At 48.2% G+C, this 26,023-nt stretch overlaps 1 protein-coding gene across 2 annotated transcripts in view; it reads right to left on the bottom strand.

The window, feature by feature from the left end:
- The window catches only part of LOC118505535 (AF4/FMR2 family member lilli-like), a 76,449-nt gene that overhangs the window by 42,145 nt on the left and 8,281 nt on the right, over positions 1-26,023 (bottom strand). The window contains exon 3 of one of the 2 annotated variants that reach the window (XM_036041454.1): positions 6,463-6,508. The exons of the other annotated variant lie outside the window; for it this stretch is intronic. The gene's annotated coding sequence lies outside the window, so the exon portion shown is untranslated. The remainder of the gene's footprint in view (positions 1-6,462; positions 6,509-26,023) is intronic. 2 annotated transcript variants of the gene reach the window in all.

The following is a 26,023-nucleotide window of genomic DNA, read 5'->3' as shown; positions in this document are numbered from 1 at the left end:
AAACCCCGCCTTGGTGGGGGGGGGGGGGCGAAAACGGGAGAAAACTAAAAATTTGCAACCACCGTCTTTAAATCCGGATCCGTCGTCGATCCATCGTCCAGCACACTGTCGTCGTAAACAATTCGCGCATCGGAAAGTGCAATGCCGCCGCCTGTTCTTTATTCCCGGTGCCGGGGTTTGTGGTTTTTCTGCTTCGGTATTCCTTGTCTTGCTCTTGCTGGGGACCACCCTCCGAGCCGTGTGTGCGTGTGTGCGTGCTAAGGGAATGATCCTCGCATCTTATTCCGATCGATCGTTGAAGGATGGAATGCCTGCACTCGGTGCTAAATGTGTTGCCGAGCGATTAAACATTTGACCGCAGTACCGATGTGTGGATGCGCATGCTGATGGGAGGGGGCATTGTTTGATCGAACCACCCACGGCGCTACCATGCTGCGATCATGCTGCGATCGTCTGTCTAAGCGGAAATATCGTTTCGAGCGTTTTCCGGGGAATTCCTATGATTTTGCAGAATAAAAGGGTTTACGGCTTCTACAAAATTCGCCAGGCTATCGTTGAATAGTTTGAGCTTACAGTCAAAGAGAATACTGCTAAGAGGGAATAAATTTTTGACTGATTTGGAGGAAAAGCCCAGGAATGCCTCTAACATTACTGGTTCATCTAAAAAAAATCCTGACAATAGCATTCTAGGTTGAAGAAATTCTAGAGTAGTGTATTGAAGAAGAGATTTGATCGAAGACATTGGGCGTATTAGACCAAACTTTAGGAGCATCACGTTTAGACTTTCAGTTTTATATTATAGGTTAGTAATGAACGACAATAGACGCTCTAATTTCGTAAAAAATCTACCAGACAATTTTTTGCTTTGCTCTAAACTAATATATATTATAATAATCTTATTCCTTGGCACTTCCAGCCTCGAATGGTCCGAGATAGCCATTTCTGGCTTGCTGTGGCTTGATTTTACTCGTAGCAAAGAAGTACGGGAAGGCGATCTGGATAGGATTTAAACCCCGTACCTGTCGTGTGATGACCAGCGCCGTTATTACCCCGGCCATCGAACCGCCCTGACATACGATTGCCTGTGCTAATTACTGGACACATCATATTTAGCTGAGTATTTAGGTTTAGTACCAGCAGCCCTCGCGAGGTATTAGGTTTCAATGCCAAACTACGTCGTAAGTATTCCTCAATAAAAACAAAACAAGCGTACTTTTAACGATTTTTTAATTCCTCCACTGTTAGTAACGCTACATTAGAGAGGAAAGCAACCGCATCGTCCAAAACCGACGCAGTATGCCCCAAACATGTTTCGATGGAGAATGTGCGTGTGGTACACAGCTCAAAACACACACACGCACACGTAAAACAACCTACTCGTAGTAACCATCGGTCGAGGAGTGAGAAAGATAGCGTCAAAGACACCCGAAGATACTCAACAGCCCCCGAAAAACGTTGAACACCACCGGGCGAAGAATAGACAACACAAACGTTTGGCTCAACATTATCGCCCACGGGACGCAACTTAGTCAGCCAGGCCGGGGCTGCGTTTGTATGTCAGCAGGCCCACAGAAGAAGAAAAAAACTTACACGAAAATCACGTGCGAGCACAAGCTTCGAACGATTTGTGGTTAATGATTTCGGAACCTCTGGCCGCGGATCGGTTGTGTTGCAGCAGCACGGCAGCAGGGGTTGCTTTCGGCGTCGGGAGGAAGCATTTAAACGCACCCACCCAGTTGGGGGATGTCACATTAATCATGGGATGAAAAATGACAACGGCGCGCCGAAAACATGCTCCGAGGTTTCGGCTACGGTGCTGACGGTCCCAGAATCCCCGGCCCCCGAGACTGGCGATCGGTTTCGCTTCTCTCTCTCTTACACTATTAAAAATTATGTTATGTATCGTAGGCCTCGGACAGGGTTAATTAGAAACGAAAATACTATTTATTTAAACTCCCCAGCTCGATTCGATTAAATTGAATGATTTAAATCATTCCCGAACAAAACAAAAAAACTCACACAGGGAAAACTCACTTCCCATGACGTCATCAGCGATCGTCGCAGACTGAAAGCCAGACACTCCATAAACATCGACCGAAATCTGCAACCGTGCACATGTTTGCACGTGTGTTTGCGGCCACCGTTCTCCATCGGGTGGTGCATTTTGATTTGATTCAAAAATGATAATAAACAAGCATTCCGCTTCACGGCCTCGCATCAAACAGGTTCCCGGCCTCCCGAGAGTGCGCCGTCGAAAGAATTTCCATCAGAGGGAGGGAAGGGGGGTGTTTTCCTTCTTCGCAATTTGCCGACCGTGTCCCTTCCAGTGTGTGTGCATTTCAGCTTCCTCCACGTTTTCAACGGTGTAGGTTATGTTTTATTTTTGTTCCTGCCAGCAGTAAATAAACAATCCGGGCCCGGATGGAAGCGACCGGCTCAGGGGGAAAACCCACGCAACAGAAGCGCCATGTGAAGCAGACGCACATTTGCAAGTGTCGCACCGCTGCAGACGATCACGCAGATGACAAATAATTAACTCACCAGCAACAGATCGCTCGCTTGCTGCAGCCGTCCACTGTCGGTACAGGGAGTCGGCGCATCCAGCTAATGAAGAGATGCAGTCTCGCGGGGACAGAGTGGGCATCCCGAGTGCATATGCAGCAGACAGTTTTACCACTCACCCGGTCCGAAGCCGCGTGTGCTTTAGAGGCTAATGGAATTATAATTCACCCGCACTGGAGCGCATCTTGGCCGGGCAGGCGAGAAACGGACCAGCCCGAAACAGGCGTCCCGTGTCAGCGCGATCGTAAATTTCTGCACAAAAGTGACTGCCGGCGGTAAAAAGTCGGCGCTGGTGGACTTGGTGATTGAGCGGAAGGTTGTGTAAAAACCCATCCCGGACAATCGGGAGCGAGCGGATTTCGTGTTTCATTTTTTAATAACTCCACACCCTCAGACACACACGGGACGATTGCGATTGAGAGCATTTTCCATCCGCGTACGATGATGACGCATCGCAGGAAAAAGGCGCCTACAGGCAGTGGAATAGGACGCGATTTGAGCTGGGAATGGGAGGATATGAGCGATGCCTTGTGTTCAAGTGGTTGCATTTCTTTGTAATGGGTTTGTCAGGGTTATTTCTTAAGCAAAGCTTAACATTTGATGATATCAAGTCATTCGATTACAGAAGAATGTATTGGTATAGTTAGCAATTTTAATGTAATTAGGGAGCTTCTACTCACAGTGGCGACCTCAGCACGGACTTCGTTCGCCGAGATTCTATTCGACGGTCACTTCAAAATGAATTCTTTGCGCCTTAAAAATCACGCCTACTTTGATTCAAAACCTAGGACTGAATGATAAGGTATTCATTCTACAGGTGATTTTAAATCAAAGCAAGCGTGATTTTTAAGGGAAAATGAGCTGCAATTGAGTGCTCGGACCAATCGAATCTCCTCGAAGGTTGTCCGTGCTGAGGGTGTGGATCTCCTATCGGAGTACTGAAAGAGTAATTTTGACGACTTGCCCTATGTAGCACCTGGTGAAGTCTCAAGCGGGAATTATTGGATCATATCCTGGGAAAATGTCTTTTAGTGTATTCAACTGATTGAATGTGATTGAAAAGTATAAAATGGACTCAAGACATCTTATAGGTCGTTTTAAAGTGATTTTCTTGGATCCTCCAGGATATTCTGTTTCTAGAACTCGTACCAAGACACATAAAAACCCCCAGCCAGAGATAAAATTGGACTTGTGATCCATAACTGTTCCACAGAAGCATATTTACTTTGTATCGCAGGCATGAACTAAGAGGTCATTAGGCCAAGAAGGGAAAGAGAGGGAGAGTTGGCTGGTCAGTCCTCACTACATGAGGACGATCCTGATGGGCTTTGAAGATCGATTCTACCGTGTGAAGCCCAGCTACAGTCTCGGCCTACCATTTCTGGCTTTCTGTGACTCAATTTTACCCGTAGTAAAGTAGTCAGCCTTACGAACGGTGGAGAGGGGGGAGGGGGTGGTCTGCGCCGGTGATGGTTGAACTAAATTAGCTATTAACAATAAATTCAAAAATACAAAATAGAAGCTTTCGAACTACAAGACATCCTTGACCTATCGGAGAACACAATAAGACGTAAATCACATTTCAACGCTCAACAAAGACGTCCACACGCGAAATCCACTCTAAAGTATAAATATTTTATTTGCGTATACAAAAATTAGCACAAAGGCATTAAAACCCCCGTTACCGTCCTTCAGACGAAAGCTATCAAAAAATTGACGTAATCAATGCGCGCTTTGCTTATGCATCCAGACCGAAAAGACCTAGTGCTGACCAGTGTTCTTCTAATTAAGCGTCTGATGATTTCACCAAATTTTCACCATCATTTCAGTAGGTCACAGGGAAGATGCAATTACATTCTCAGTAAAAGTGGACATTAACGATCGCGTTAGAATTTAATTATCATCCTAGCAGCGTAGTGCTACGCCGAGATCTCTCATCGGAACAAACCCCATCTGTCGATGATTAAAAAGGGGCGAAATGAAATGCACTTGCGGTTCATTTGCGCGTCATTAGCAGTATTGGCGTCAGCAGCGTCTATAAAACAATTCACCGGTCAAAAATTACGTTGCGGAGATTTTATTTTTCAATTTCAACCCCCTATTTTCCTCGCGTCTTATGGTGTCATCGACTTAAAAGCAAGATAATGATCATCTTCGCCGGGGTTAGTACAAGTTCGGTGTGTTTGTGCGTGACCATGTGGTTGAGATTCCCGGGATCAAACCCGATAGCTCGAGGTGGCGATGATGCTGTCGCTTAATCGTGTGCATCTAGCCATTTTCCGCCTTAAGATGGCCCGGGGGGCAAACGGACCTTTTTTTCTTTCTTTGAGCCACCCTATTGCCAGCGATCGTCGTGCAAGCCGAATGTTACGGACGATAAATTTTCCAACGCCCTGAACCCGAGAGGTTGACGAAAATCAACCTGGGGGAGAGAAAAACAACAAAAAAACATGATGATGCATAAATCGACTCCTTTGAAGAGGCGAACCCAATCGACAGCAGTTTATGTACACCGGGGAACCCAGAGACTGGTGTGGTGGATGTGTGGTGATGCATTATGCTTATGTTGGGTTAACGAAAAAGAGGGAAAACCACCACTCGATTCACACCTTTCGACTCGCACTCTTCGGCAGCGTCTAATTAATACACATACGAGATGGGCGAGATCGTACATCGTTTATGGGTTAAGATGGCCCGTACGACACGATCGCGTTGAAAGACGCCTCATTGGGTCATTACTATTTCGAGCAATTCCGCACATCCACAATCGGACCCCAATCGGTTTGGGATTGGATGGCGGGAAACACAAGGGAGGCCATGTTTTATGATGTTTTATTTTTCGCCATCGTAAATCTTCGCGCGCGCATCGGGTTGCGACGAGTTGCAGCTTTGCCTCACCGCTGAAGCCGATGCTGAGGTGGGAAACTAAGGCATGGGCGTCCATCCGCTTTTCTCGTGTTTATTATTCTTCCCTTTTTTTCTGTGGCTTACTCATCCGACTAGCTTAGATGGCTTTTGAGAGAAGCGATGCTATTATTTTGAGTTTATTTGAGAGTCGTTGAGGAGACTTCAGGATATTTGGATTATTTTCCTAAAGGATAATTGAGCATTATTTTCACCTCCAGTAGGATAGAACCCATCAAACCCTTTTTACACACTTCTTTAGGATCTTTCAACTCAAATCGCACGCAACTTGATCCCATCTACCACCTCAAGTCAATTAAAACATCCCCTGTCGGGAAACATTATCCTTTGTTTTGACGATCATAAACGGTCACTTACCACTGACAGTTGTTTTTCGAATCCTGTCCGTGTGAGCGGTGTGTCTTTACCTTAATGACACCGTTAAACAACACACGCTGCACTGCATCCCGGTGCCAACGGGAAAAAAGATACATTAATCGAAAAGCATCTCTCACCACCACCCAAACGTGGTTTTCCACCACGCGGCGTACGTACATCATGAGCACGGCGTGGAATGTTTTGACAGGCCACCTTGATACGCCGCTACCGTCTGTGCCGCCGGATGACGTTTTGTTGCACTTGTAGCTGGCCAGTGTTTCGCGGTGTCAAGTAGGCATTATTACACGCGCGCTCCAATAAATAAAGTGTCCGGAGAATTGTGTGTGTGTGTGTGCGTGTGCTCTTAATAATGTCCTTCAGCCGAGACGACTGTTTCACCACAAGCTGAGCGCGCGTAGGTGTCAAAAGCCCCGGTTTGGGGGAACACATGTACTTCGGGATGATTTGTGCATCGTAGCCCACCGTAACAAACTGTCACCTAAATCATTATCCCTGAGCCGGCTCGTGATAGGTTTTCGGCAACATGCTAATTGTAATCCTGCCCCCGTCTGCGAGCGGACCGGGCGTGGCAACAAACCAGTTAAGCTTCCGACCTACCTGCAGCAGATTTATGGGCGAAATTTTCGTGCTCGTGATCTGGAACCTGAGGAGAAAAAAAAAGCGGAAAGCAGAAAAAGAAAAAACACATAAGTAAAACTAGGGTTAAAAATATCGGGCAAAAAAACACTAAGCATCTGTTGCGGTTGGTACGACTAACTTAAGAAAATACCCGAAAGAAATACACACCCCAAAACAAAATCTCTCGACAGATAATAAGAGAAGGAAATGTGTATGCAATCCATCATGGTTGAAAATATTGGTTGGCCTACCCCACCGCAAGGCCTTACCCACCCCACCCTACCAACCACCGGAAGATGATTCACTCGTGCTGGGAGGTCTTCCGATGCTTGTGTAACGCAATCCTAATGCACCTGGACGCGGTCCAAGAGCGACCGCAGGAACGGTGGAATGAATCACTACAGCCCCACTTGCACTTGCCCTCGGGTAACCAGGTAAAGCGACCGAGGCCAGCCGTCTCTCGTCACGCGCCGACTGTCCCTAAGGCAAATGCTTCCGGGATGTGGAGAGGGAGGATGGGTGATATACTCAACGGAGGAGAAATATCTATCTTTTCGGGACCAAAACACGCCAACCGAACAAAGTTGTCAAGAACACTTGTCAGGACGGTGGACGCGAAATTTAAGTCTTAGGTGTTTTTCAGGTTTGTTTTTTTGAGTAAGCTCACAACAAGAAGTTGGTCGAATTACTGAGGGCGCTCTTGCTACTGAGTCGGCAGAAGGGAAGATTACCAACGCAACGCTGCCTGACAGTAGCTGCCGTGCACACCCCAAAACGATCCGGTAATCGAGTATAGCGAGCTGTCACCATGGTAACGCTGTAAAGATCCCGTGGAAGATCGTCAAATATCTGAGCAACGTTCGGCAAAGCCAACTTTGTTACGGCACGCAACGACTTCGATGCATCACAGGGAACGGTTTGTAAGGGGGTAGAGGGCAGGCAACCGACCGAATGTGAGCATCGATGTTAAGCATCCAAGCGGTTCGGTAATGGGGTGATGCCACGGGACCAGGACAGCGTCACCGGCGTTCCTCCAAACCCGTCCCGCCGTCGGCGGATAATTATAGCAGACAAACAAACGTGAACTCGACGCATTCGGTACGATGGACTTCCTAGACTTCCTAGAACGCTACCATTTGCTGCCCGTGCATCCCATTCGAGCGCTGGTGCCACATCGCTTAACCCATGTTTCGCCGGCATTCCTCGGACGATGCGGTGGTAATTGTTGGCGTCCTTGTTTTTTTTTTTCTTTCTTGAGGACTTTACAGAACCCAATTTTGTAGAGATGCTTCGCATTTCTTGGGCACAACGAAGGACCTATGAGACGGTTTGGTTCAACGAACGCGCTCTTGTACAGACACCGTTGGGACAATCACTACTGAAGAGGCGTTTGTTGAGGCGAGCAATCGAACATTGTCTTGAGAGCGATGAGAGGTGACAACATTCGGTAGAGATCAAGTTCTAAACTAAATATGCCTGGACCTTTGAGAATTAGCTTCATAGCATATTCTAAAAGAATTCTATCGATTTTAGTCATCCGAGCTGAGTCCCTACACTAATGTACTCATCAAAGCCACGCGTCACATCATTGTGAGACTTCAAACACCTTCCCAGAACCGTGTGACGTGTAGGGCACCGTGCGGGTGTGCAAAATTCTGACGTGCTCGCTTTGATCGCTGCATGTCGGCACATTCCAACGAGCGGGCCAGCAGAAAGGAAAACAACGCCATCGGCCACACCGAGGCCTGTTTCTCTTTCCACCCAACGATGGAACGATCCAGCCACTTGAACAGCATCCGAATCAAACGGAATGCAAATATGCTCGCCAGTATGTTCGAAGTATGTTTTCCCGCGTACCGAAAGGCCCGTTGCCCAGCTTCGCCTCCGGTGCGTCTGGTACCCGGGAACTCCACACATCACGGGATCATCCACCCATCCACTGAGCAACACAGCTGCTGACCTCTCTCACCTTGTCCAGCGGCTCGTTCAAAGGCACCTTTCGTGTCGGGTGAGCCCGGGCATGCCACGTGATGTTGGCCCGGTGCCAGCATAACCACCACCAGCACCGATGGCTAGGAATGATTGATCGTTCACAGCATGGTGCTGACGGTTTGGCACTTCAATCGAATCGACTGCCCGTTCGCGCCACCACACACCCTCGATCGACCCCGAGACTGCACGATGTGTTTGCTTTTCCGGCGTAATGGATCTCCTGTGTCTGGGGTTGTAATGTCTGCAAACAGGTTGTGCTTATCGATTTTAGTACGATCGCAGCGATCAGCAAGGGCGGATGTGATTCGCTATAAATGGACCGATAAGGTGATAACATCTTGCTTGTACGCATATGCAAAATACCAAACGGCAATTTTCCAGTCAACGGAGAGAACATACGGTGGAAACACCGTAACCGAAAGGCTACGAGCAATTGCTCGCATAGCCCATCAACTTCGGCTTCGGCGTCGTGTGCGTCTTCGTTTGCCAATTTGCATGCTGCAGGTTACGACTTTTACTTTCAATCGAGCGAATAATTGGCAGTCGGGATGCGTTAAAATCATGTTTTTGAGATTATTATCGCTTGATGATCGTTATGGCGAAAAGGAAGGTGAATAGCCGATGAAGGAGCTCTCCAGGACTCTTAAGTAAACGTTTGAGCAGAAAAAAGGGAAAATATTATAATTTACTTAACAGATGACACATGTCACATACTGTGTTGACAGCTGTCACTTAACTTTATTTATTTTTTATATCAAATGTGTTTTTAATTTTAGATAATTTTTATTCAAATTTTAAATAAATAATAGCTAAAAAATAATAATTCTGCTAAACAATCGAAACGCTTTTGACAGTTGTCAGTGAAATTGTTTGCCTTGCTATATTTTACGTATTTTATTTAATTTTTTTTGAAAAATTTTAAACAAATCTTCAAAAAACAAATACAAAAAAAATAAATTGAAAATTCTGCCAAAAAATCAATACTTGTCAAAAACGCTTTTGACAGCTGTCAACATTTGAGTAATCTAGATTTTGGCACCGTTTCGCTTCCCCTACGAAGGACGAAACAAAACCGAAACCTTGCTTTTGCAGAAGACGTTCTCGTCACTTATCAATCCTCGCCGGTGGTAGCATTCCTGATCATTAACTATGAAGTCATTTACTGCGCCAAGCTGATCTGATGCCGCCATACACCTTAAAATGCCGGTTGCGTTAGACCGGCAAACTAACGGTCGCCGCCAACGGTCGCTCAAGCCTGCGTCCGTCCCTGTCACCGCCCTTTGCAGTTATGCAGCGTGCCCCGACCGACCACCTCCACGGTCCTTCCACCCACTCCCTTCCGCAAACCACCGCTGACCGAATTTGTCTCGCGGGCGATAGAAATTTGTTTAATTTTAGCCAAACATCCACCGACGCAACCGACGTCGCCGAGGTGTGTTGCTCACCACCATGGGTTTCCCACCTTCGGCGATATGTCCCCACTGCCAGAGTCTGCTGTCCCGAACGAGGCGAAGAAGCAGCCGAAAAAAAAACGCCATCCATTCACCGAACGGATTTTTCATCCCATTTTCCGCGTTTTGGCTGGTTTTTCCCCCTATCTCTCTCTCTCGCTCTTTCGAAAAACAAGAAACACAACCCAACAACGGTCGGTTGTTCATCCCACATCGTTTGTATGTGGGTAGGCTGGCCTGCGGTACGAGCGACAAATGCGACAAAAATCTCCGTCAAATTGTTGCTAACACCAGACGCGCCTCACCTTTCCCCCCTACCCAGGTGTTTCCGCAACCCACCGTAAGCGTGGATGACGACGCCGCGGAAAATTAAACATTTTCCTCGGGTTCGCCCACGGGCACGGGACATGACATTTTCGCTGCACATTACTGCACGCAGGACGGTCGGGCGGGGAGGAAAGGCTGCGGGCAGGACACGCACAACTGATGGGCCGGACCGTGTCGACGTGCCGGTCCAATTAGTTTCGCCCGGCTGGACCAACCACCACAACCCGGGTAGATTTGGGAGAAAATTGCAACGCTGAGTGGCTGGGCGTAGGTGCTGAGCTCTGTGTGCTGATCGTACTGATGATCGGTCAGTTGGACTGCTCAGGTAATTAAAATCCTTGGACCTTGCAAGACACTAGGAACCTCTTCTAAGTCTAGATGAGAAATACAAGTTCGCGAAGCTCTTCATATCTCCAACTTCATGAAAAAAAAGTTCAGACCCTTTCCAAGAAGCAGAAACATGAAGGGTACATGGCCCATCGCCACAGGAAAAAATTGCCTTCCTGGTAACACTTATCAAATCAATAAATCACCCATTAAACAAATAGCCGCAACGCGCACACGCACACCAGTGTGTCCAACTCCATGTGTCACTTTGTCCCTGACGCAACGGTTGAGCACGGTTCGATCGGGCCTTGTCGCCCCGTTGTCGATTAGTTTTTCCCACTCTCCGGCACCTTTCTTCCCACCCTACGCCTCCACCCAACACGCAGCATCTTTCAAACGAGAGCAAATCAAGCTGATCAAACTACAGCGTCCGCCCGGGCCGTGGTTTGTTGTGGTGGTGCGATCGCAATTGTGATTACGATAAGCACCGCACAGAGGTTTGGCAGGTTGGAAGCTGTGTGAGTGAACCCGTTCCGGCGCAGGTTAAATTATGTTCTTATCTTATCATGACCAAGCTCTTTGGAAGTTGGGAAAATAAGTTGCAGTAAAGAAAATCGCATTTTCATCGATCGGTGAGCTGCGGAAGCTTGCGCATCACCACACAGCATCAGTCAAGGAGAAGTCGGCTAGAAGTTTGTCACGCTCGATGCGATTTTCCTCTTGGTTAGCAGCACGCGAACCGTAACCATTATGCAATTTCGTTAGCGATCGATCGGTCTCGGTTAGATGAAGTGGGGGGGGGGGGGCACAACGGGGGTTGAAACGAAACGACCCTCGTGCCTGTGCCCGGTGACACCGATAAACGCTATGCGCTGTGCGAACACCTTACTTGATAATTACGCCCAAAGCAATGCTTAAAGCACGAACTAAGCCGGCTTTCTTGCAGATACACACACACACACACCGCCAGTGACGCAATGCGTCGGCCCGGGGGCGTACTACAGCAGCGTCGAAGAATCTGCGTCAGTGCGGACGCGTCTTCTAGCCGTTGGGCCAATTAGAGCCTCGCAACACTGGCGCTGTACCGAAATTGATTCATTAAACAGCGTCTTTTAAGGTGGACGGTGTGCAGCCTTTGATAGCCCACCGTCAGGCCGCGGTTACCCCGACCTTCACACGCGCGGGACCCATCCGCTAGCGACGGAGCGCAGGCACGGTCAACTAGGGCCAGTGCTTCACACACCATTAGCAGTGCGATAAAAATTGCTACACCAAACGAGACGCCCGCAACCGGACAGCCGCCGGACGCTGGACATTGAGGTTTTGGGGACACATGTCGTCTGGCTGCTAAGTGAGTGTGCATACATACCTAAACTCTACTCGGGGATGCATCGCACACCACGGAACGCCCGGAATTGGTTATCTATGCAAACAGTGCCGTCCGTCCGTGCTGTGGTCGACCTTCAAACACGGGAAAAATTGGACCAACGCAAACCAAGTCAGCGTCTCCCATTTGGAACGGGGTATTTTTATCTGTAACGTCCTGGTGATTTCTACCCCTTAGGCGCTACGGTAGGTTGTCTGACGAACGCCGCGCTACGACGACGACGGCGGTGCTACATGAAATACGTCAACGTCAAGTAACACAATGTTATTGGGGCTACAAAACCTCGTCAATTGGCGACGCTTATCGTACCGGTACTAGGTAGCAGCTGTACAGATATTGTTGCAGTGTCGTGCAGTACACATGTGATTACTAATATACTATCAAACTTTGAGTTAATACACAAACGGTTCTCTAGTACACTTACAGCATTGCTAGATCAAAAAGAATATTGCTTGGGATGAATATCATTACACTACCAGGTCCTCTTGAGTCATGTCATCAGAATAACACCAGACAACCTAGTAAGTAATATCTTATTTGGTGATCCACATCCAGGAAGTTCCATGCAACTGAGAATTCAAATAGAGATTCCGTGTCGGCCAGAAAGGCCTGACCGTTAAAGGGTTTCCTCTTCAGCATTAAAATATTCTGCTCTGTTAATGGGGTAGGAACCGAGGCTCCTCTCGGGGCTACACAGGCTCTCCTACCCAACTCCTATTCCGTCACGTCCTCGTCGTACAGAGTGGTAACTGTCCCCACCACATATCCAAGCTTGGGTACACGGGCCTGTCCCAACCCCTTTGACGGATGGTGAAGAAAGGCTAAACAGGAGGGGGGTGGGCAGACGTTAAACCGAACTGCCACGAGGCCCTCCAGAGGTACCTGGGGGTTTGAGCGCAGGGCCAGTAACCCTGCCTCAAGTAACCTAGCGACTACAGAAAGCAGTAATAATTACACGATCCAACATCACATGCCAGGTGAAGGTGGATGGAAAACTCTCAGGGCCCTTTGCTTCCACCAAGGGTCAGGGCGCCAGGGAGATGGGCTCGCCTGTCTCCTTTTCAACCTGACGCTAGAGAGAGCCATCCGCGACTCGGAGGTGGAAACTTGGAGGATTATCTTCTATAAGTCAATCCAGATCCTGGCATACGCTGATGACATAGACATCATTGGTTTGAGGTTCTCCTATGTAGCAGAAGCTTATCAAAGGTTCGAGCGTGCGGCACAGAACCTCGGGATGGAGATTAACGAGGCGAAAACCAAAAAGAGGGTGGCACCACCAGCGGCCCTGCTAACAAACACTGATTTACGCTGGGATGATGTTCAGATAGGTGACCGCACCTTCGAAGTCGTCCAAAACTTCACCTATCTGGAGTCAAAAGTCAGCCCACCGACAACAACATTGATGTTGAGTTACGCGCAAGGGTGCTGGCTGCCAACCGGTCACACTACAGCCCGAGGAAACTTTTTCCTCTCTAAATACCTATCGCGACGGACGAAGCTGGGACCTTACAGAACATTTGTAATCCCAGTACTTAAAAATGCCTCTGAGACATGGACTCTGTCCAAAACTGACGAAGCCCTCTTAGCCACGTTCGAGAGGAAGATGCTCAGAAGGATGTTTGGTCCCGTCTTTGTGGAAGGACAATGGAGGTGGTCTGGTCTCACGCAGCGAATTAGACTCGCCAGGCTCCGGTGGGTTGGTCACGTCATGAGCATGACACCGGACGACCCAGCCCGTAAAGTCCTTTTAGGCAGTCCACATGGACGCGGAGGAGGCGTGGTAGGCCCAAATCGAGATGGAGTGATGGCGTTGATGCGTCCGCCAGAACGGCCGGGATAACGGAATGGCAGACGACGGCGGCGCTGAACCGTGAGCGGTATCGAGGATTGTTGCAGCAGGCCAAGACCGTAAAGCGGTTGTAGAGCCTGATAAGTAAGTAAGTAAGTAACCTAGTAAGTAATATTTTTTTGGAGATCCACAACCAGAAAGTTCCATGCAACTGAGAATTCAAATAGAGATTCCGTGTCGGCCAGAAAGGCCTGACCGTTAAATGATTTCCTCTTCAGTAGATCAACTGTACCGGCTAGATGTTTCGATCAATGGATCAAGCTTGCTATGCGCTCCATAATTAAACATTGTTGATACATCAATTTCTTTTAATTAAATTGAATTATAAAACAAAATGGACAATACGGCCAGGCTATTTCTACTGAATAATAAAACTAAATAAAACAAAATGATTGTTTAATAATTCTTGAAGTTGGTACAATAATTGCCGACCGTTCAGTGTACGCAATTAATGTAATTGTTCAACTCCCGCGGGTCCTAACATAAAAACCGCAGGACAACCACCCATAAAAGAGTCACTCAGTTGACACCGAAATGTCACCGAAGCTGTTCCTTCTACTGTACCTGAGCATCACCTCAAGTGCAGCTGGAATTACACTACCGGACATTCTTTCCTCGGTGCTACACCGTGAATGTAAAACACCCGGGATAATCGACCTGCGACTGTTGTCTGATACACAACTAGATGTGAGGAACATCATCACGCCGACCAGCCACAGCGATCATTGCACGAGTGCGATCGTACTGCAGCGACTCTTCAGCAATGTTACCTTTGGAGAGCATTTTCGCAAAAGTAGACTTAACGTTGTGTACGCGTCGGATGTCACGGAAAGCAGCGCAAGTGTTGCAAATGCTGTCGAAAAGTGAAGGATCTTCTTCTAACAAATCCCATTCGTTTGCTCCAACAGGTGCACCAGCTTGGACATTACGTCAAGCGTTCCGCAAACTATGACTGGAGTGCCAAGTATCTGTTCTATCTACCCTCACTAAGCGCTAGCCAGCTCGATAACTTCACAGCCCTTGCCGCCGTCCTCACCGGTCACCGGCTGTACAACAATTTGTTTGCGATCAACCATCAGCTTCTGCTAACTTTTGACGTGCTGAGTGGTACGATCCAGCGCCACGATCGTGTGGCTGCCGCTGTGCAGACACTGTTTGTGGACAAATTTCGCCAGATGCATCGCTACTATCTGGAGGATGTGGTCGATGCGGAAAGCTATCCGTTTCACTTTGTTGTGTACGGTCAGGCGAAGCTGTTCAACAGGGAGGCACACTTCATCACTATGCTGGCAGATCGAATTAATATGTCGATGGTGGAGCGCGTCGGCCAGCTCAATATGGTGTTTAACAGTCAGTTCAGGGCACGTCTGCGGGACAACAGTATCGTCGCTACCTACGGCCACACGTTGGGAGACTTCCGGCGCATCTACACCAACGATATGGAGGGCATCTGTGCCGTTACGCAAACGGCAAACATTTCAACCAACATCGATGACTTTGTCGAACCGTTCGATCGGTACATATGGATCTTGTGGCTCGTTTCCAGTGAGCTGACGGCTATCATGTGGACAGTTTTGAAATGGATGGACTCCACCAGGCCCCCCCGATCGACGATTGGCTGGTTTCGCGAATTTTGTGGACTTCATCTTGCCTTACTGCAGTGCTGCGTTCTGGCTCCACCCGACTTCAAACACATACGCACCATCGAACGGTTGCTAGTGCTGCTGTACGTTATTGCCGTGTTCAACATCGTCACGGTGTACGTATCGATCGTAACCTCAAACCTATCCACCGTACGGTACGCGAAACAGCTTAAAACGGTGCAAAGCTTGATAGACCACCAGACGCTACTTTTGGGATCCGAAACCCATCTTCAGGTATTACGGCTCAGTCATCAAAACTTAAACCTTGATGGTGAGCCAGATGGCAAACCGTTAGCAATGGTGATCACTTGCAGTCACGCACAGCTGGCGGTAAAGCACTCGCCGCAGCTTTATCAGCTCGTTGACGAACCCTTGGTTACGCACTACATCGTGTATCTACTGCACAAGGACTCTATCCTGCAGGAGGTGCTGGAACGATACGTGGCGTTAACTTATCAAGCCGATCTGTACCGGTACTGGGATAACTTTATAATGCAAAAGGTACCGATTCCAAGGTATCGTCCAGCGCTCTTGGCGAATGTAATTAAATTTGAGGACATCGTTTGGCTCTTTATGATCTTGCCTGTTGGCGCGTGCTTGGGGGTGATCGTTTTTCTGGTGGAAATTATTTATTACAGTGCAATGAGGTGGCTTGCAAAAGGGAACCTTAAACGGAAAGGGACCCAGGGGATGTAATAAGCCGAAAAAAAGATCCGCTTCAGAGGAGATTTGATCTACTGCTCCCGGTATGCTATGTAGCTCTATAGCTATGAGGTTCTTGGCTTATCGTTGAATGACTTTAATAAGCTTATTCAATCATTTTGCAAAGAGTTTAAGGTATTTGAAGACAACGACTTGATGTTGGGAGATGTTGGCTCAGAAAAGATTTGCGTAGCACGACGCCTTTAGCCATTGTTATTCGTCACTCCGTGATGTCAATTCCTTCCTCCTATAGGTACTTTCTCACCCAAGTCATCCGAGCAATTACAAAGAAGACAAACCACACAGGATTCATTAATCCATTTATGTTCTTTCTGGTGAACCTCTTAACTGCACAGCTTCATATTAAAGATCCAATGCGAGGCAAACGAAATCGTTCATTTCCTCCGCAAGTCAATAGCACTCGTCATACCAAACGAAACGGCCAACCATCTCGCGTATTTAGACAAAACCATTTAATGACCCACCTCGATCGATATCGTGTCCGCCTCCTTAGCTGCGTGCATTTTAACGACGAGTATTGCTATGGTAATACTTTTTCTGGCGCTACCCCCAGACGAGACACTATCACCGGCCGAAGGACCCCAAACTCTCACGCACACACACATCACCAACTTTGGCTGCGTTTTCGGTTACGGCCCAAACAGTAGAAATCTATGCGGCGGCCCTGGTCGCCGGTTACAGCGACTCATCTATTTTTCGGATATATTTTAGGAACGGTTCGATCGACAAGAAAGCATGCCAATGTACGGTGCCCCGAGCGGGGGCACCAGTGTTGGCCGGCGTCGTCTTGCAATCGTTGCAGCAATATCGGTATCGTGTGTGTTCCGATTGCCGCTCACAGCATCGAGCAATCGAGCTTGGGTGTGCTGTGTGCTCCTCAAAAACAACCTTGTTTTTTTTTATTTCCATTCGGGTGTTTGCCTGCACGAGTCATACCAAACCGTCACGGCCGCACAGACGGGGAAGGAATCTAAGTGACACTTACCCGTAAGCCACATCCCAACAGCTACGACCGATAATGGTTGCCCGACCCTATTTATAGAGCGATGGGGAAAGGTACAAAACGTTACGACGCTTGCGACGATCGACACAGCTTCGACAGCGGTCGTTCCGTCATCGGTATGGGGCGTCCGAATTTTTGGCGGCCCACCGTTACAACCGATTGTCAGGAAAGATACACTCATACGGTTTCGTCGGGCCGCATACAATCGGACAATGATTAGCTTCCTGCTTAAACCCTTGAACGAGCGGCTTGAACGGATGAACTGTCGTGTGGGACAATTACTACTAGCAGACGCCATGTTTCATATAGCTTAACGATGATGTAAACACGGTGCTCATAGCTTCAGGACACGCCATGAAAAACAATGAACGTACTAATTGTTGTTTTTAAAAAGAAAATAAAATCTGAAGGAGCTTCTTATTAGCGCGATCGTCATTGTGGATCAAACGCATTAGCAATCTGCTGCAATGTGGTTTCGCTTATCGCATAAGAATGCAGAATAAAAAAGAAAAATCCGTGGCTTCAAGATGGCGCCCAAACATGGCCCCAATGTTATCTCGGGACGCTGGGCGCCATCTTTTACCGACGCCTTTTTACTGCTGAACTCGTCAAATCATATCGAGCGACCACTGGGACTAAGCTTACGAAAGCATGCCTCGGGGGAGGTACCGACTGGCCTTGATTAGCGCAAATAGAGGACAATCGAAATTCGTAGTACCCGCGTTCCCCTTCTATCGATTGCGATAAGAACAAAATTGGAAGCGTAATGGGAGCAATATAGCTTCAAGCTTTTTATTTCATCTCCAGTGGCTAGCCAAAAACAAAATACAACGATCTTACTACAATCGATCGATCGAGCGAGATGCAAAGGCAAGGACGGATTGATGCGCTGCACATCACCATTACACGCTTCCCGTGACCATTACGTCACATTTCAATCACAGCCAATTACCGGGCAAACGAGGCGAGAGCGCGTCGCTTGTTGCACCGCCCTACCATAATTGTTGCAGCAGTATTGGTACGGTTTCGCGTTCTAAACATGGCGTCCACCGCACTTAAAACACTGTTTGATCAAACAGGGCCGTGTCGTACAGAAATTGTTGTACGGCCGCCGGATCTGTTGGTGGTGGTGTTTAAAATTTCGCCAGTTCTAGCCACCGTGCAACAGCACCTCAACGTGACGGCGCGATCGGGTGGTGGCGATGATGATGATGGCGCAGCCATGCTAATTTGTAGCATCAATTGATTGAAACGCAGCTTCGTAACCTCCAACCGGCAGGCAAGCATGCATGTAACCAAACAAACTGCCGAGAACAAACAAACAAAACGTGCCCGAGAATATATATGTATATGGGCAGGAATCAGCACGAGGCAGTGCCGGAGTTTACTCGCCAGCCGAAACTGCCGCCTCGGGATGCTTCTCTTCTGCATACAGAGAGGCGCGCACACACACGCACACGGTGGTTCCGATGACCGTTGGAACCATTTTCTGAATGATGGATGTCATTTCTCCCCCCACCTTATTCCACGCTGTACGGATGTGTGCTACACGGCCGGACGCCATATGTTTGCGTACACGCCGACATGCATTACACAATATCACCCGCTTTTTCCGTATTTAGCAGTGCAATGATCTGCGTGGTCCCCCACCATGTTCGCGATACGAGCTGATAAATTTGTTCCGCTATTCATAAAGCAGGAAGGGTCCCGGGTGCCCGGGAGTGTGATTAAATCTCGGCTCGGGTGACGGATAGGTATATTGTTAACACCTTGCCGATGATATCACACCATAACGTTCGCTTAATTGAGATGGTAGAATAGCTGGAAAAGGAACACCGTTTAAGGTACGTCAGTTTTCCACATTGAAAAAGCATTGCACAACGAGCAGGCAGAGCGCTTGTTTACAGCGGTACGTCATCTCGCTCTCTCGCTCTCGCCGATCTACTCATCTGTCAGTCGCGTCGCTACTGTCAGACGTTTGTGTGCGCTAGTGTTTGACAGCCGTTAACCCGATTTCCGCCGTCCAAACAACAGCATCATCATCCAGCACCAGGCGCCCACCCCCCGTCACATTCTACCGCTGCTTGTTTATCAGCCCCCCATTTTGGCGTCGTTGTTTCGCTGCTGTGTACCCATCAAGGACGGAACGTAAACAATACCCCCTAGCACACTAGCAAACCCAACCGGCTCTAGTGCCGCACGGTCGTTGTTGTTGTCGTCGTTGTGAGCGGTTTGCAAATGTGATATGATAAAACCAACTCACGCACACTACACTAGCCGTTTGGTCAAAAATCCCCCCACCCGCAATGTCCAATCGGTGCGAGAAACGAGAACAACCGGAACCGAGGTGTTTGGCCTGTTTACAAAACAATACCCGCGTATGGCGTTTTGTTTGTTTTGCGGCCTTCGGAACGAACACAACAGAAAAATGGCCAATGGCTATCCCGCGCTTGTCATTAGTGCCGATTAGCTGGGAATGCGCTGTACGCGGTGTGCTTGATACAGCTGTCAAGTCGATATCGCAAGGCCATTCTCAGGATGAGGCGAGCTGGGTGTCGCACATTCGGCTGATGATGATTGTTTTTCCCCTTCGGAGGTGTTGGCCGTTTCGCCACCAACACTTTCCCGGCTCGTACGTGTGTGTGTGTGTGTGTGTGAGTGAGTTTGGCGTCGACATTACGCTAATCAGATAGCCGGAGCTCACGCGATTTTATGCTGTAATCGTTACGGGCCATTTGTGCTCCCGCTTGCTGTGTCCCGATTCCCATCGCCCGGGAGGGTTCCCTTGTGAGCGGGTGACAAATAAACAACGCAACCGCTTCTAGTATGTTCTGCTGTAACCGACGCCCTTTGGTGTATGCCAACGCGTTGAGTGAGTGTCATCTCGGCAACTAAGGCGAGCGGGTGTTGTCAGTCGGAGAACACGAAATCATCAAATCGAAGTTCTTGACCTCTGAATCTCTCCATCCAAATGGTCCTAGGAGGACAGCTTCAATAGACAAGCCAAGCCAGTAACTTCTATTCCAGAAAACCCTCGTGTAACAATTCTTCCTCAGAATGTCCCGTGGGTTCCGATCGCCCAATCGAAGTTGTCCTCCATCAGTCGAAAACCAACTTTGATGTCCAACTCCCCCCGGCTAATATCACCGTTGGACATCCCATTACTATGCGCGGCACGTCGTACTCATTAGAATGAATATTGCAACGCAACTAGACAGCCAAACTACAGCGGCCGAAACAGCACAGCATAACTAAACGGGCAAAATATTCATCAGCTCGTTCCCGTGCCAAACATTCCACTCGTGGCGCCGGGGCTGCACAGGTGCAGTGAAGAATTTCTGGCATGCGCGCGCGGGAATCGCGCCGATCACTAATTTCATCTACATCGTCTGCACCTGCTGCTCGTCCAGAAACGCGGCATGTGAGGCTCTCAATAGCGCGGAAACTCCCATCATCCTGCTGCTGCTGCTGCCGTTTGCTGCTTGACCAGCATGTGTGTGACCTCTTTTTTGCTTTTGCACCCCCCCTCCTGATCACTCTTCCATTTCCGTCCCACCCAGGATCACTCGTTTACTTCTAATTTCTTGCAACAGGTTCGCTGCAATAGCGATTTGCATACGATTACAAGTTAAACTGTCCGGGCTTCCCAGCTTTGGAACGCACCGCACATCAGTGCTGTGCAAAGAAACGCCGGTGGAACGCTCATCTTGCTCAGCTCGCAACGATCGACCACACGGCGCAAACGCGTTCCCTGAGCACTGTGCACATCCAAACCAAACCCTCGGACGAACCTCGATTCTAACCTCAATTAGAAGCATCACCTTTGGGGCGTCTCGCCGCACAGACACACGCACTCGATCGGACTTTTGCATTGCGATTGTCGAAAGAATGTGCGATCGTCCGTTATTGTACGGGTCGGATGCTTCCGCCGTCCACACCAATCTACGCCAATCCAATCAAATCAAGCGAGGGCAGGAGCGAGCGAGAGCGAGAAAAATCTAGATAAATAAACTCGTGGCCAACATTCAAGGGCCAAATGAAGGTTGCTGTAGGCGGGGGCGTTAAAGACGAGGTTGATGATGATGATGATGATGCTGGTTACATATCTTGTAAGTACTACGCAACGCACGGAGGTTGAAACTACATACACAATAGGCCAGCTTCCCTTGAAAGGTTGTGGCTTCGTTTTTTTTTTGCAATTATTTTCACTGTTGGCAATTGAAATGTGGTAATTTCTCTAGCGTCGAGCGTATTGTACACATTGTAGAAGCTGGGCACGACCTTTCGATCTTCAATGTGTAAACAAAATGTCCACGATTCTAAACAGCGAGAAGGAAACTTTCCATTCTACAGGAAAGACCCGCCTAATGCTATAGGAATTCATGTATGTGTTCAGTGTATAATGCCACTTGTGGTTGTATTAAAGCCTGTACAGTGGATGTCATAACTATAAGCTATTTTTATTGTAGCATGAAACGGAACTTTGAAATTTACTCCAATCTCAATGAAGGCTTAGTGTAAGCTTCAGTTACCAAAAACTATAAATAATGCTCAAAAAAATTGTTGTAGCTCATACACAGTGACGTACAAAATAATAAGATTACCTCACATGATCATTCATTTTTGAGTAGGTTCAAGGTACTTTGTATAATTATTGAACAGGCATAACCATTAAAATGTTTAACTTCCTATCGCAGTTTTGTTTTTGTCTAGAAAGTCATTGAGTTGAGCAACTGATAACTTCATTGTCCGAAGATCTTCAACTAAGCTTAGTCCGTCTGTCACTGTAGCCGTTTTTTTACGCTCTAAATAGCTAAAAATGTACTAAATTCTGTACTCCAACTTCATATATTTAGCTCGTGGACCTTGAGAAGCTCTTCTCTGACTCACCAAACCAAACTGCCCTACGATCATCATCGATCAAAAGTCCCCGATCGAGTTGCAAGTTCCCAACCATTTGTACTTTTCCCATATTGGACATCGAAGTTGCAATAAATAATCGCGTAATTCCAACCACTTTATTGACCAGTTAGCGCCAAGCCCTCCACGAATGGGCCTTTCCAAAAAGCATGTCTTATTTGCCCCTCCGCATCCATTTCCCCTCCCCTTTCCGAGACACCCGAGACCAAAAGCGATGTAAACTCGGGGATAAATTGAGGGCACGATGATAAGCATCAGATAACGCACTGTGTGAACCCCTTCTCGCACACACACACAGACAGTTGTGATCCCTCAGCATCTTCGCTTCGTCTAGCGCACCGTGGATGATGCATGAAATGTCATACAATGTTTAGACGGTGTAGTAGCTAAGAGTGCCGGCACCATCGTATCATATCGCGGTTGCCAAGAATAGAGATAGTGAAGGACGGGCAGGTGGGCACACGGGCAAGTCACCGGTGCGGGACGGTTTGGGTCGAGAATGCAAATCATTCGACCGGTTTCGTGCCGTCAACGTGTTCGTGGTCGGTTTGTCATCCGCGGACGAGTGTAGCTTGTGGTACATGTGATCTAATTACCGAATCACGATGCCATTTTGTGTGTTTCGGCCGCCAGTTTGGTCACAACTACAAAAAGAGGATGGAATGGGGTGAGGGGGGGAGGGGACGGGGAGACGGGAAGGTGGCTAGTGGAAGGGAAACCGCGAGGCCACGCGATGCAGCAACTTTAACAAAAAAAATCCGACGCACCGGTTTCATTTTTCTAACCACACGTTGCTGCTTTTGAGGGGGGCTTTTCTCTGCTCTCTCTCTCTCTCTCACTCGCGTTTTTTCTCTCTATGTTTTCTCAAACACGCAGTTTAACCGGTAAGATTTGCGCTGGTATGAGTGTGAGAGCATTTGAGGTAAATAAACAGAACGGGTACGAGCTTCTTCCAGATGTGTGTGCCCCATTTGCGCGTCAAGCCACACCAAATATGTTACTTCCACAGTACAACACACCAGCATAGCCACGTTGTGCTATACACGACCTCTTCTCGATGCTTATTTTGCGATCACATCTCACGTGGCTCGCTCGGGTTTCAGCATTCAGCCCCCCCAAAGAAAAGCCTCAATTTGATCGCAAAATGCTCAACATTTTGCATCCTCTCAAAATACAAAAAAACAAACACACACGCGCGATAATCTTTCCTTCTCGCTTTCTCTCTCTCTCTCACTCGTGTGCTCTTTCTAATCGTTAGCAGCCAAGCGTCTTCGGCGGCATTATACAATAATCCCAAAGGTGTGTTTGTGTTCGTTGCTACACGCTCGCGATCATCTCTCACACCTTCTCTCTCTCGCTCGCACAACCAACGAAAGCTAAACGATGGCGGACTACGGTTGCCATGACAACCGACAGTAATGCTCCCCACCGGCGTGTTGTATCGGCAGAATGGCGCGTCTATGGTGCGCGTGTGTTGGTGTTGGTGATGCTCAGGCAAGACGGAAAAGCGCGTTCTCATCAACCCCCAATCGCCGCTAACGCACACACAATCCAAACGCCGCATAATGCCACCGTGTTGGGGGCGGGGGGGCATGGGTTTAAGGGATGTGCAAAAGAAAGCAAAAGCAACACAACACGTCTAGCGTGTAACGTCACCAATAATCAGCTCGCGTTCTCAATAGAGCGCTTAATAGTTGTGTTAAAATCTCTTTAAAAGCTCTGTCCAAAAGCTTTGATAAGTTCGAAAGAGTCGATATTATTGCGTCATTTTCAAATTTTCGTCGCTATGACGCCTGTGCCTGTTATACTTATCGCACGGCACACAGTAGTTGAGAGTGAAAAGAGAAGGAAAGAACGAGAATGAGAGAGAGAGAGAGTTGTAAAAGAGAGTGAGAAACTGTACGCACACGCGATCACACGCAAACTGTGCGTCAAACAACACCTGATTGAGACACTGGCTAATTGATAAGCTTCCCCGGGTTGGGTGACGGCGACTCGGGCGGTGGCGGGAGGGGGGGAGGGTATGCTTCCCCCGTCTCTGCCAACCCTTTACCAGCCCCTTTCTCTTTTCTCTCGCCGTTGATGATTGCCCAAGTGAGCTATCGTTCGTGAACGATTTTCGTGAAGAAGGCGAGACGCAAACGCAATTAAAACACACAGCCGACCGACCTACCCCCGATGGCCAAAAATGGATTTGCCGGCCTAAATACCATGACAGCGGGCCCGGTGGGATTGGTGGGATGGAGGGGGGGGGGGGGGAGAAGGTAAAGCTCCCACTACTCCATCGCTTTTCCCCCCAATTTATTCCTTTCTCGAGTCGATGTACTGGCCGCCCTCTGTCCACACTTGCTACCAAATATGTGTGTGCCCCGGGTTACTTTGCCGTTTCGCTCCCACCGTAACTGGTCAGATGCCGAAGCGGTACACAGCCGGTACAACACAACTTCCGCTTCGATTGGCTCATGGTGTGCGCGTGTGTGTGTGCTGTTCCACCGAAATCAAACCATTTCCGAGGCGCCCCAAGCGCGTCAAATGATATAGATAATAAAAGTAATAATGAAAAGCGCATTTCCTAAATTGAGCCTCCCAACCCAAACTCCACCAACTGGGGTGGGGGATGAAAAACGAGCATCCAACTGCTGGCCAGTCGCTTTCTCAAAGACAGTTTTGGCTTTGGCACGCACACAGACATTCTCGTCGATCAACAGTCATCGATGATGGGCGTCGTGGTTTGTTGGGGGCAGGATTGTTTTCCAAAATAAAAGCAACCACCCAAGTCTCCTGAGGCGTTGAAAATGTGTGTCCAAAACCGGAAGACCATTCTTGATGGAATGAAGCATTTAGTTTGCTTTCAAAATTGAATTTAAAATATCACAAAGAAACATCCTGGTGGTGTGATCCTTTCAGAATTCATATACAATCTAGAACTTCTAGTTATCAACCACATAAATAATAAAATAAGGCATCTGATGACAATAATTGATAAAGTTCGAGAATACAAAATTGAAACACCTTTCTGCATTTGTAATGAACAAATCAATTGATTTCTGTGTCATAGCAACCAAATAAAGCTTTCGCTCTCTCTCTCTCTCTCTCTCTCTCTCTCTCTCTCTCTCTCTCACTCTCTAGTGCACCTTCCTCTCACTCGTGATCACACAGTTTGACAGCAGGGAATGACAGCAGCAACAGTGTGTACTACGCCCGTAGCAAATGGTGAAGCCCCGTTATTGCCACTAGCAGCGAGCCAGCCAGCCAGCCAGCAGTGCGAAGACGCTACCCCGGAGCAGCAATCGAACCGTGGCCGGTGCACGGTTTTGTGTGCCAATTCTTCTTCACGATTTCTTCCTTCACGCGGCCCAATGCTGCACCCACCCCACAAAGCAACGGGGGCCCGATGATGGAGTTGCTGCTCTGGTGGTGGTGCCGGTCGGTTGTGAACTATTTTTAACCACACACACTGCCTAGTGGGCAGGCATACACACGCTACACGTACGTAAGCTTCATCGAGCACACAAACGCCTCACACACGCTCGCTTGCCACCGCTGGCTACCACTTTCACCCGTTCCCGGTGACCGCGGGGCGATTTGTTTTACTGACATATGCTACGCAAAGGTACGCCATGTCCGGGGAGGCATTCTTTTGGGGGCTACCGAAAAATCTATTTTACTTTCTTTAGCAAGTAAATGGAGAGAAACATAAGGGGTGCCACCAATTCAGTCCACCAGTCTGGTTTTAATTTGGATCATATTCTAATATATCGCGCCGGCTCCAAACTCCCTACCCAACTTGTGGACGCAAAACTGGACTTAATTAATTATCTAATTAATGTCAGCTAATTTCCCGTTTCTCCGGAATGGAAATACATTTTTTTTTTCCTCCATCACACTAATTTTTCAGCCGTAGCTTCATCCGAT

The sequence above is a fragment of the Anopheles stephensi genome, chromosome 2, assembly GCF_013141755.1.
Source record: "Anopheles stephensi strain Indian chromosome 2, UCI_ANSTEP_V1.0, whole genome shotgun sequence".
In the NCBI taxonomy this organism is placed as follows: domain Eukaryota; kingdom Metazoa; phylum Arthropoda; class Insecta; order Diptera; family Culicidae; genus Anopheles; species Anopheles stephensi.
The sequence above is the reverse complement of the archived record's forward strand: the minus strand, read 5'-3'. Positions and strand labels throughout refer to the sequence as shown.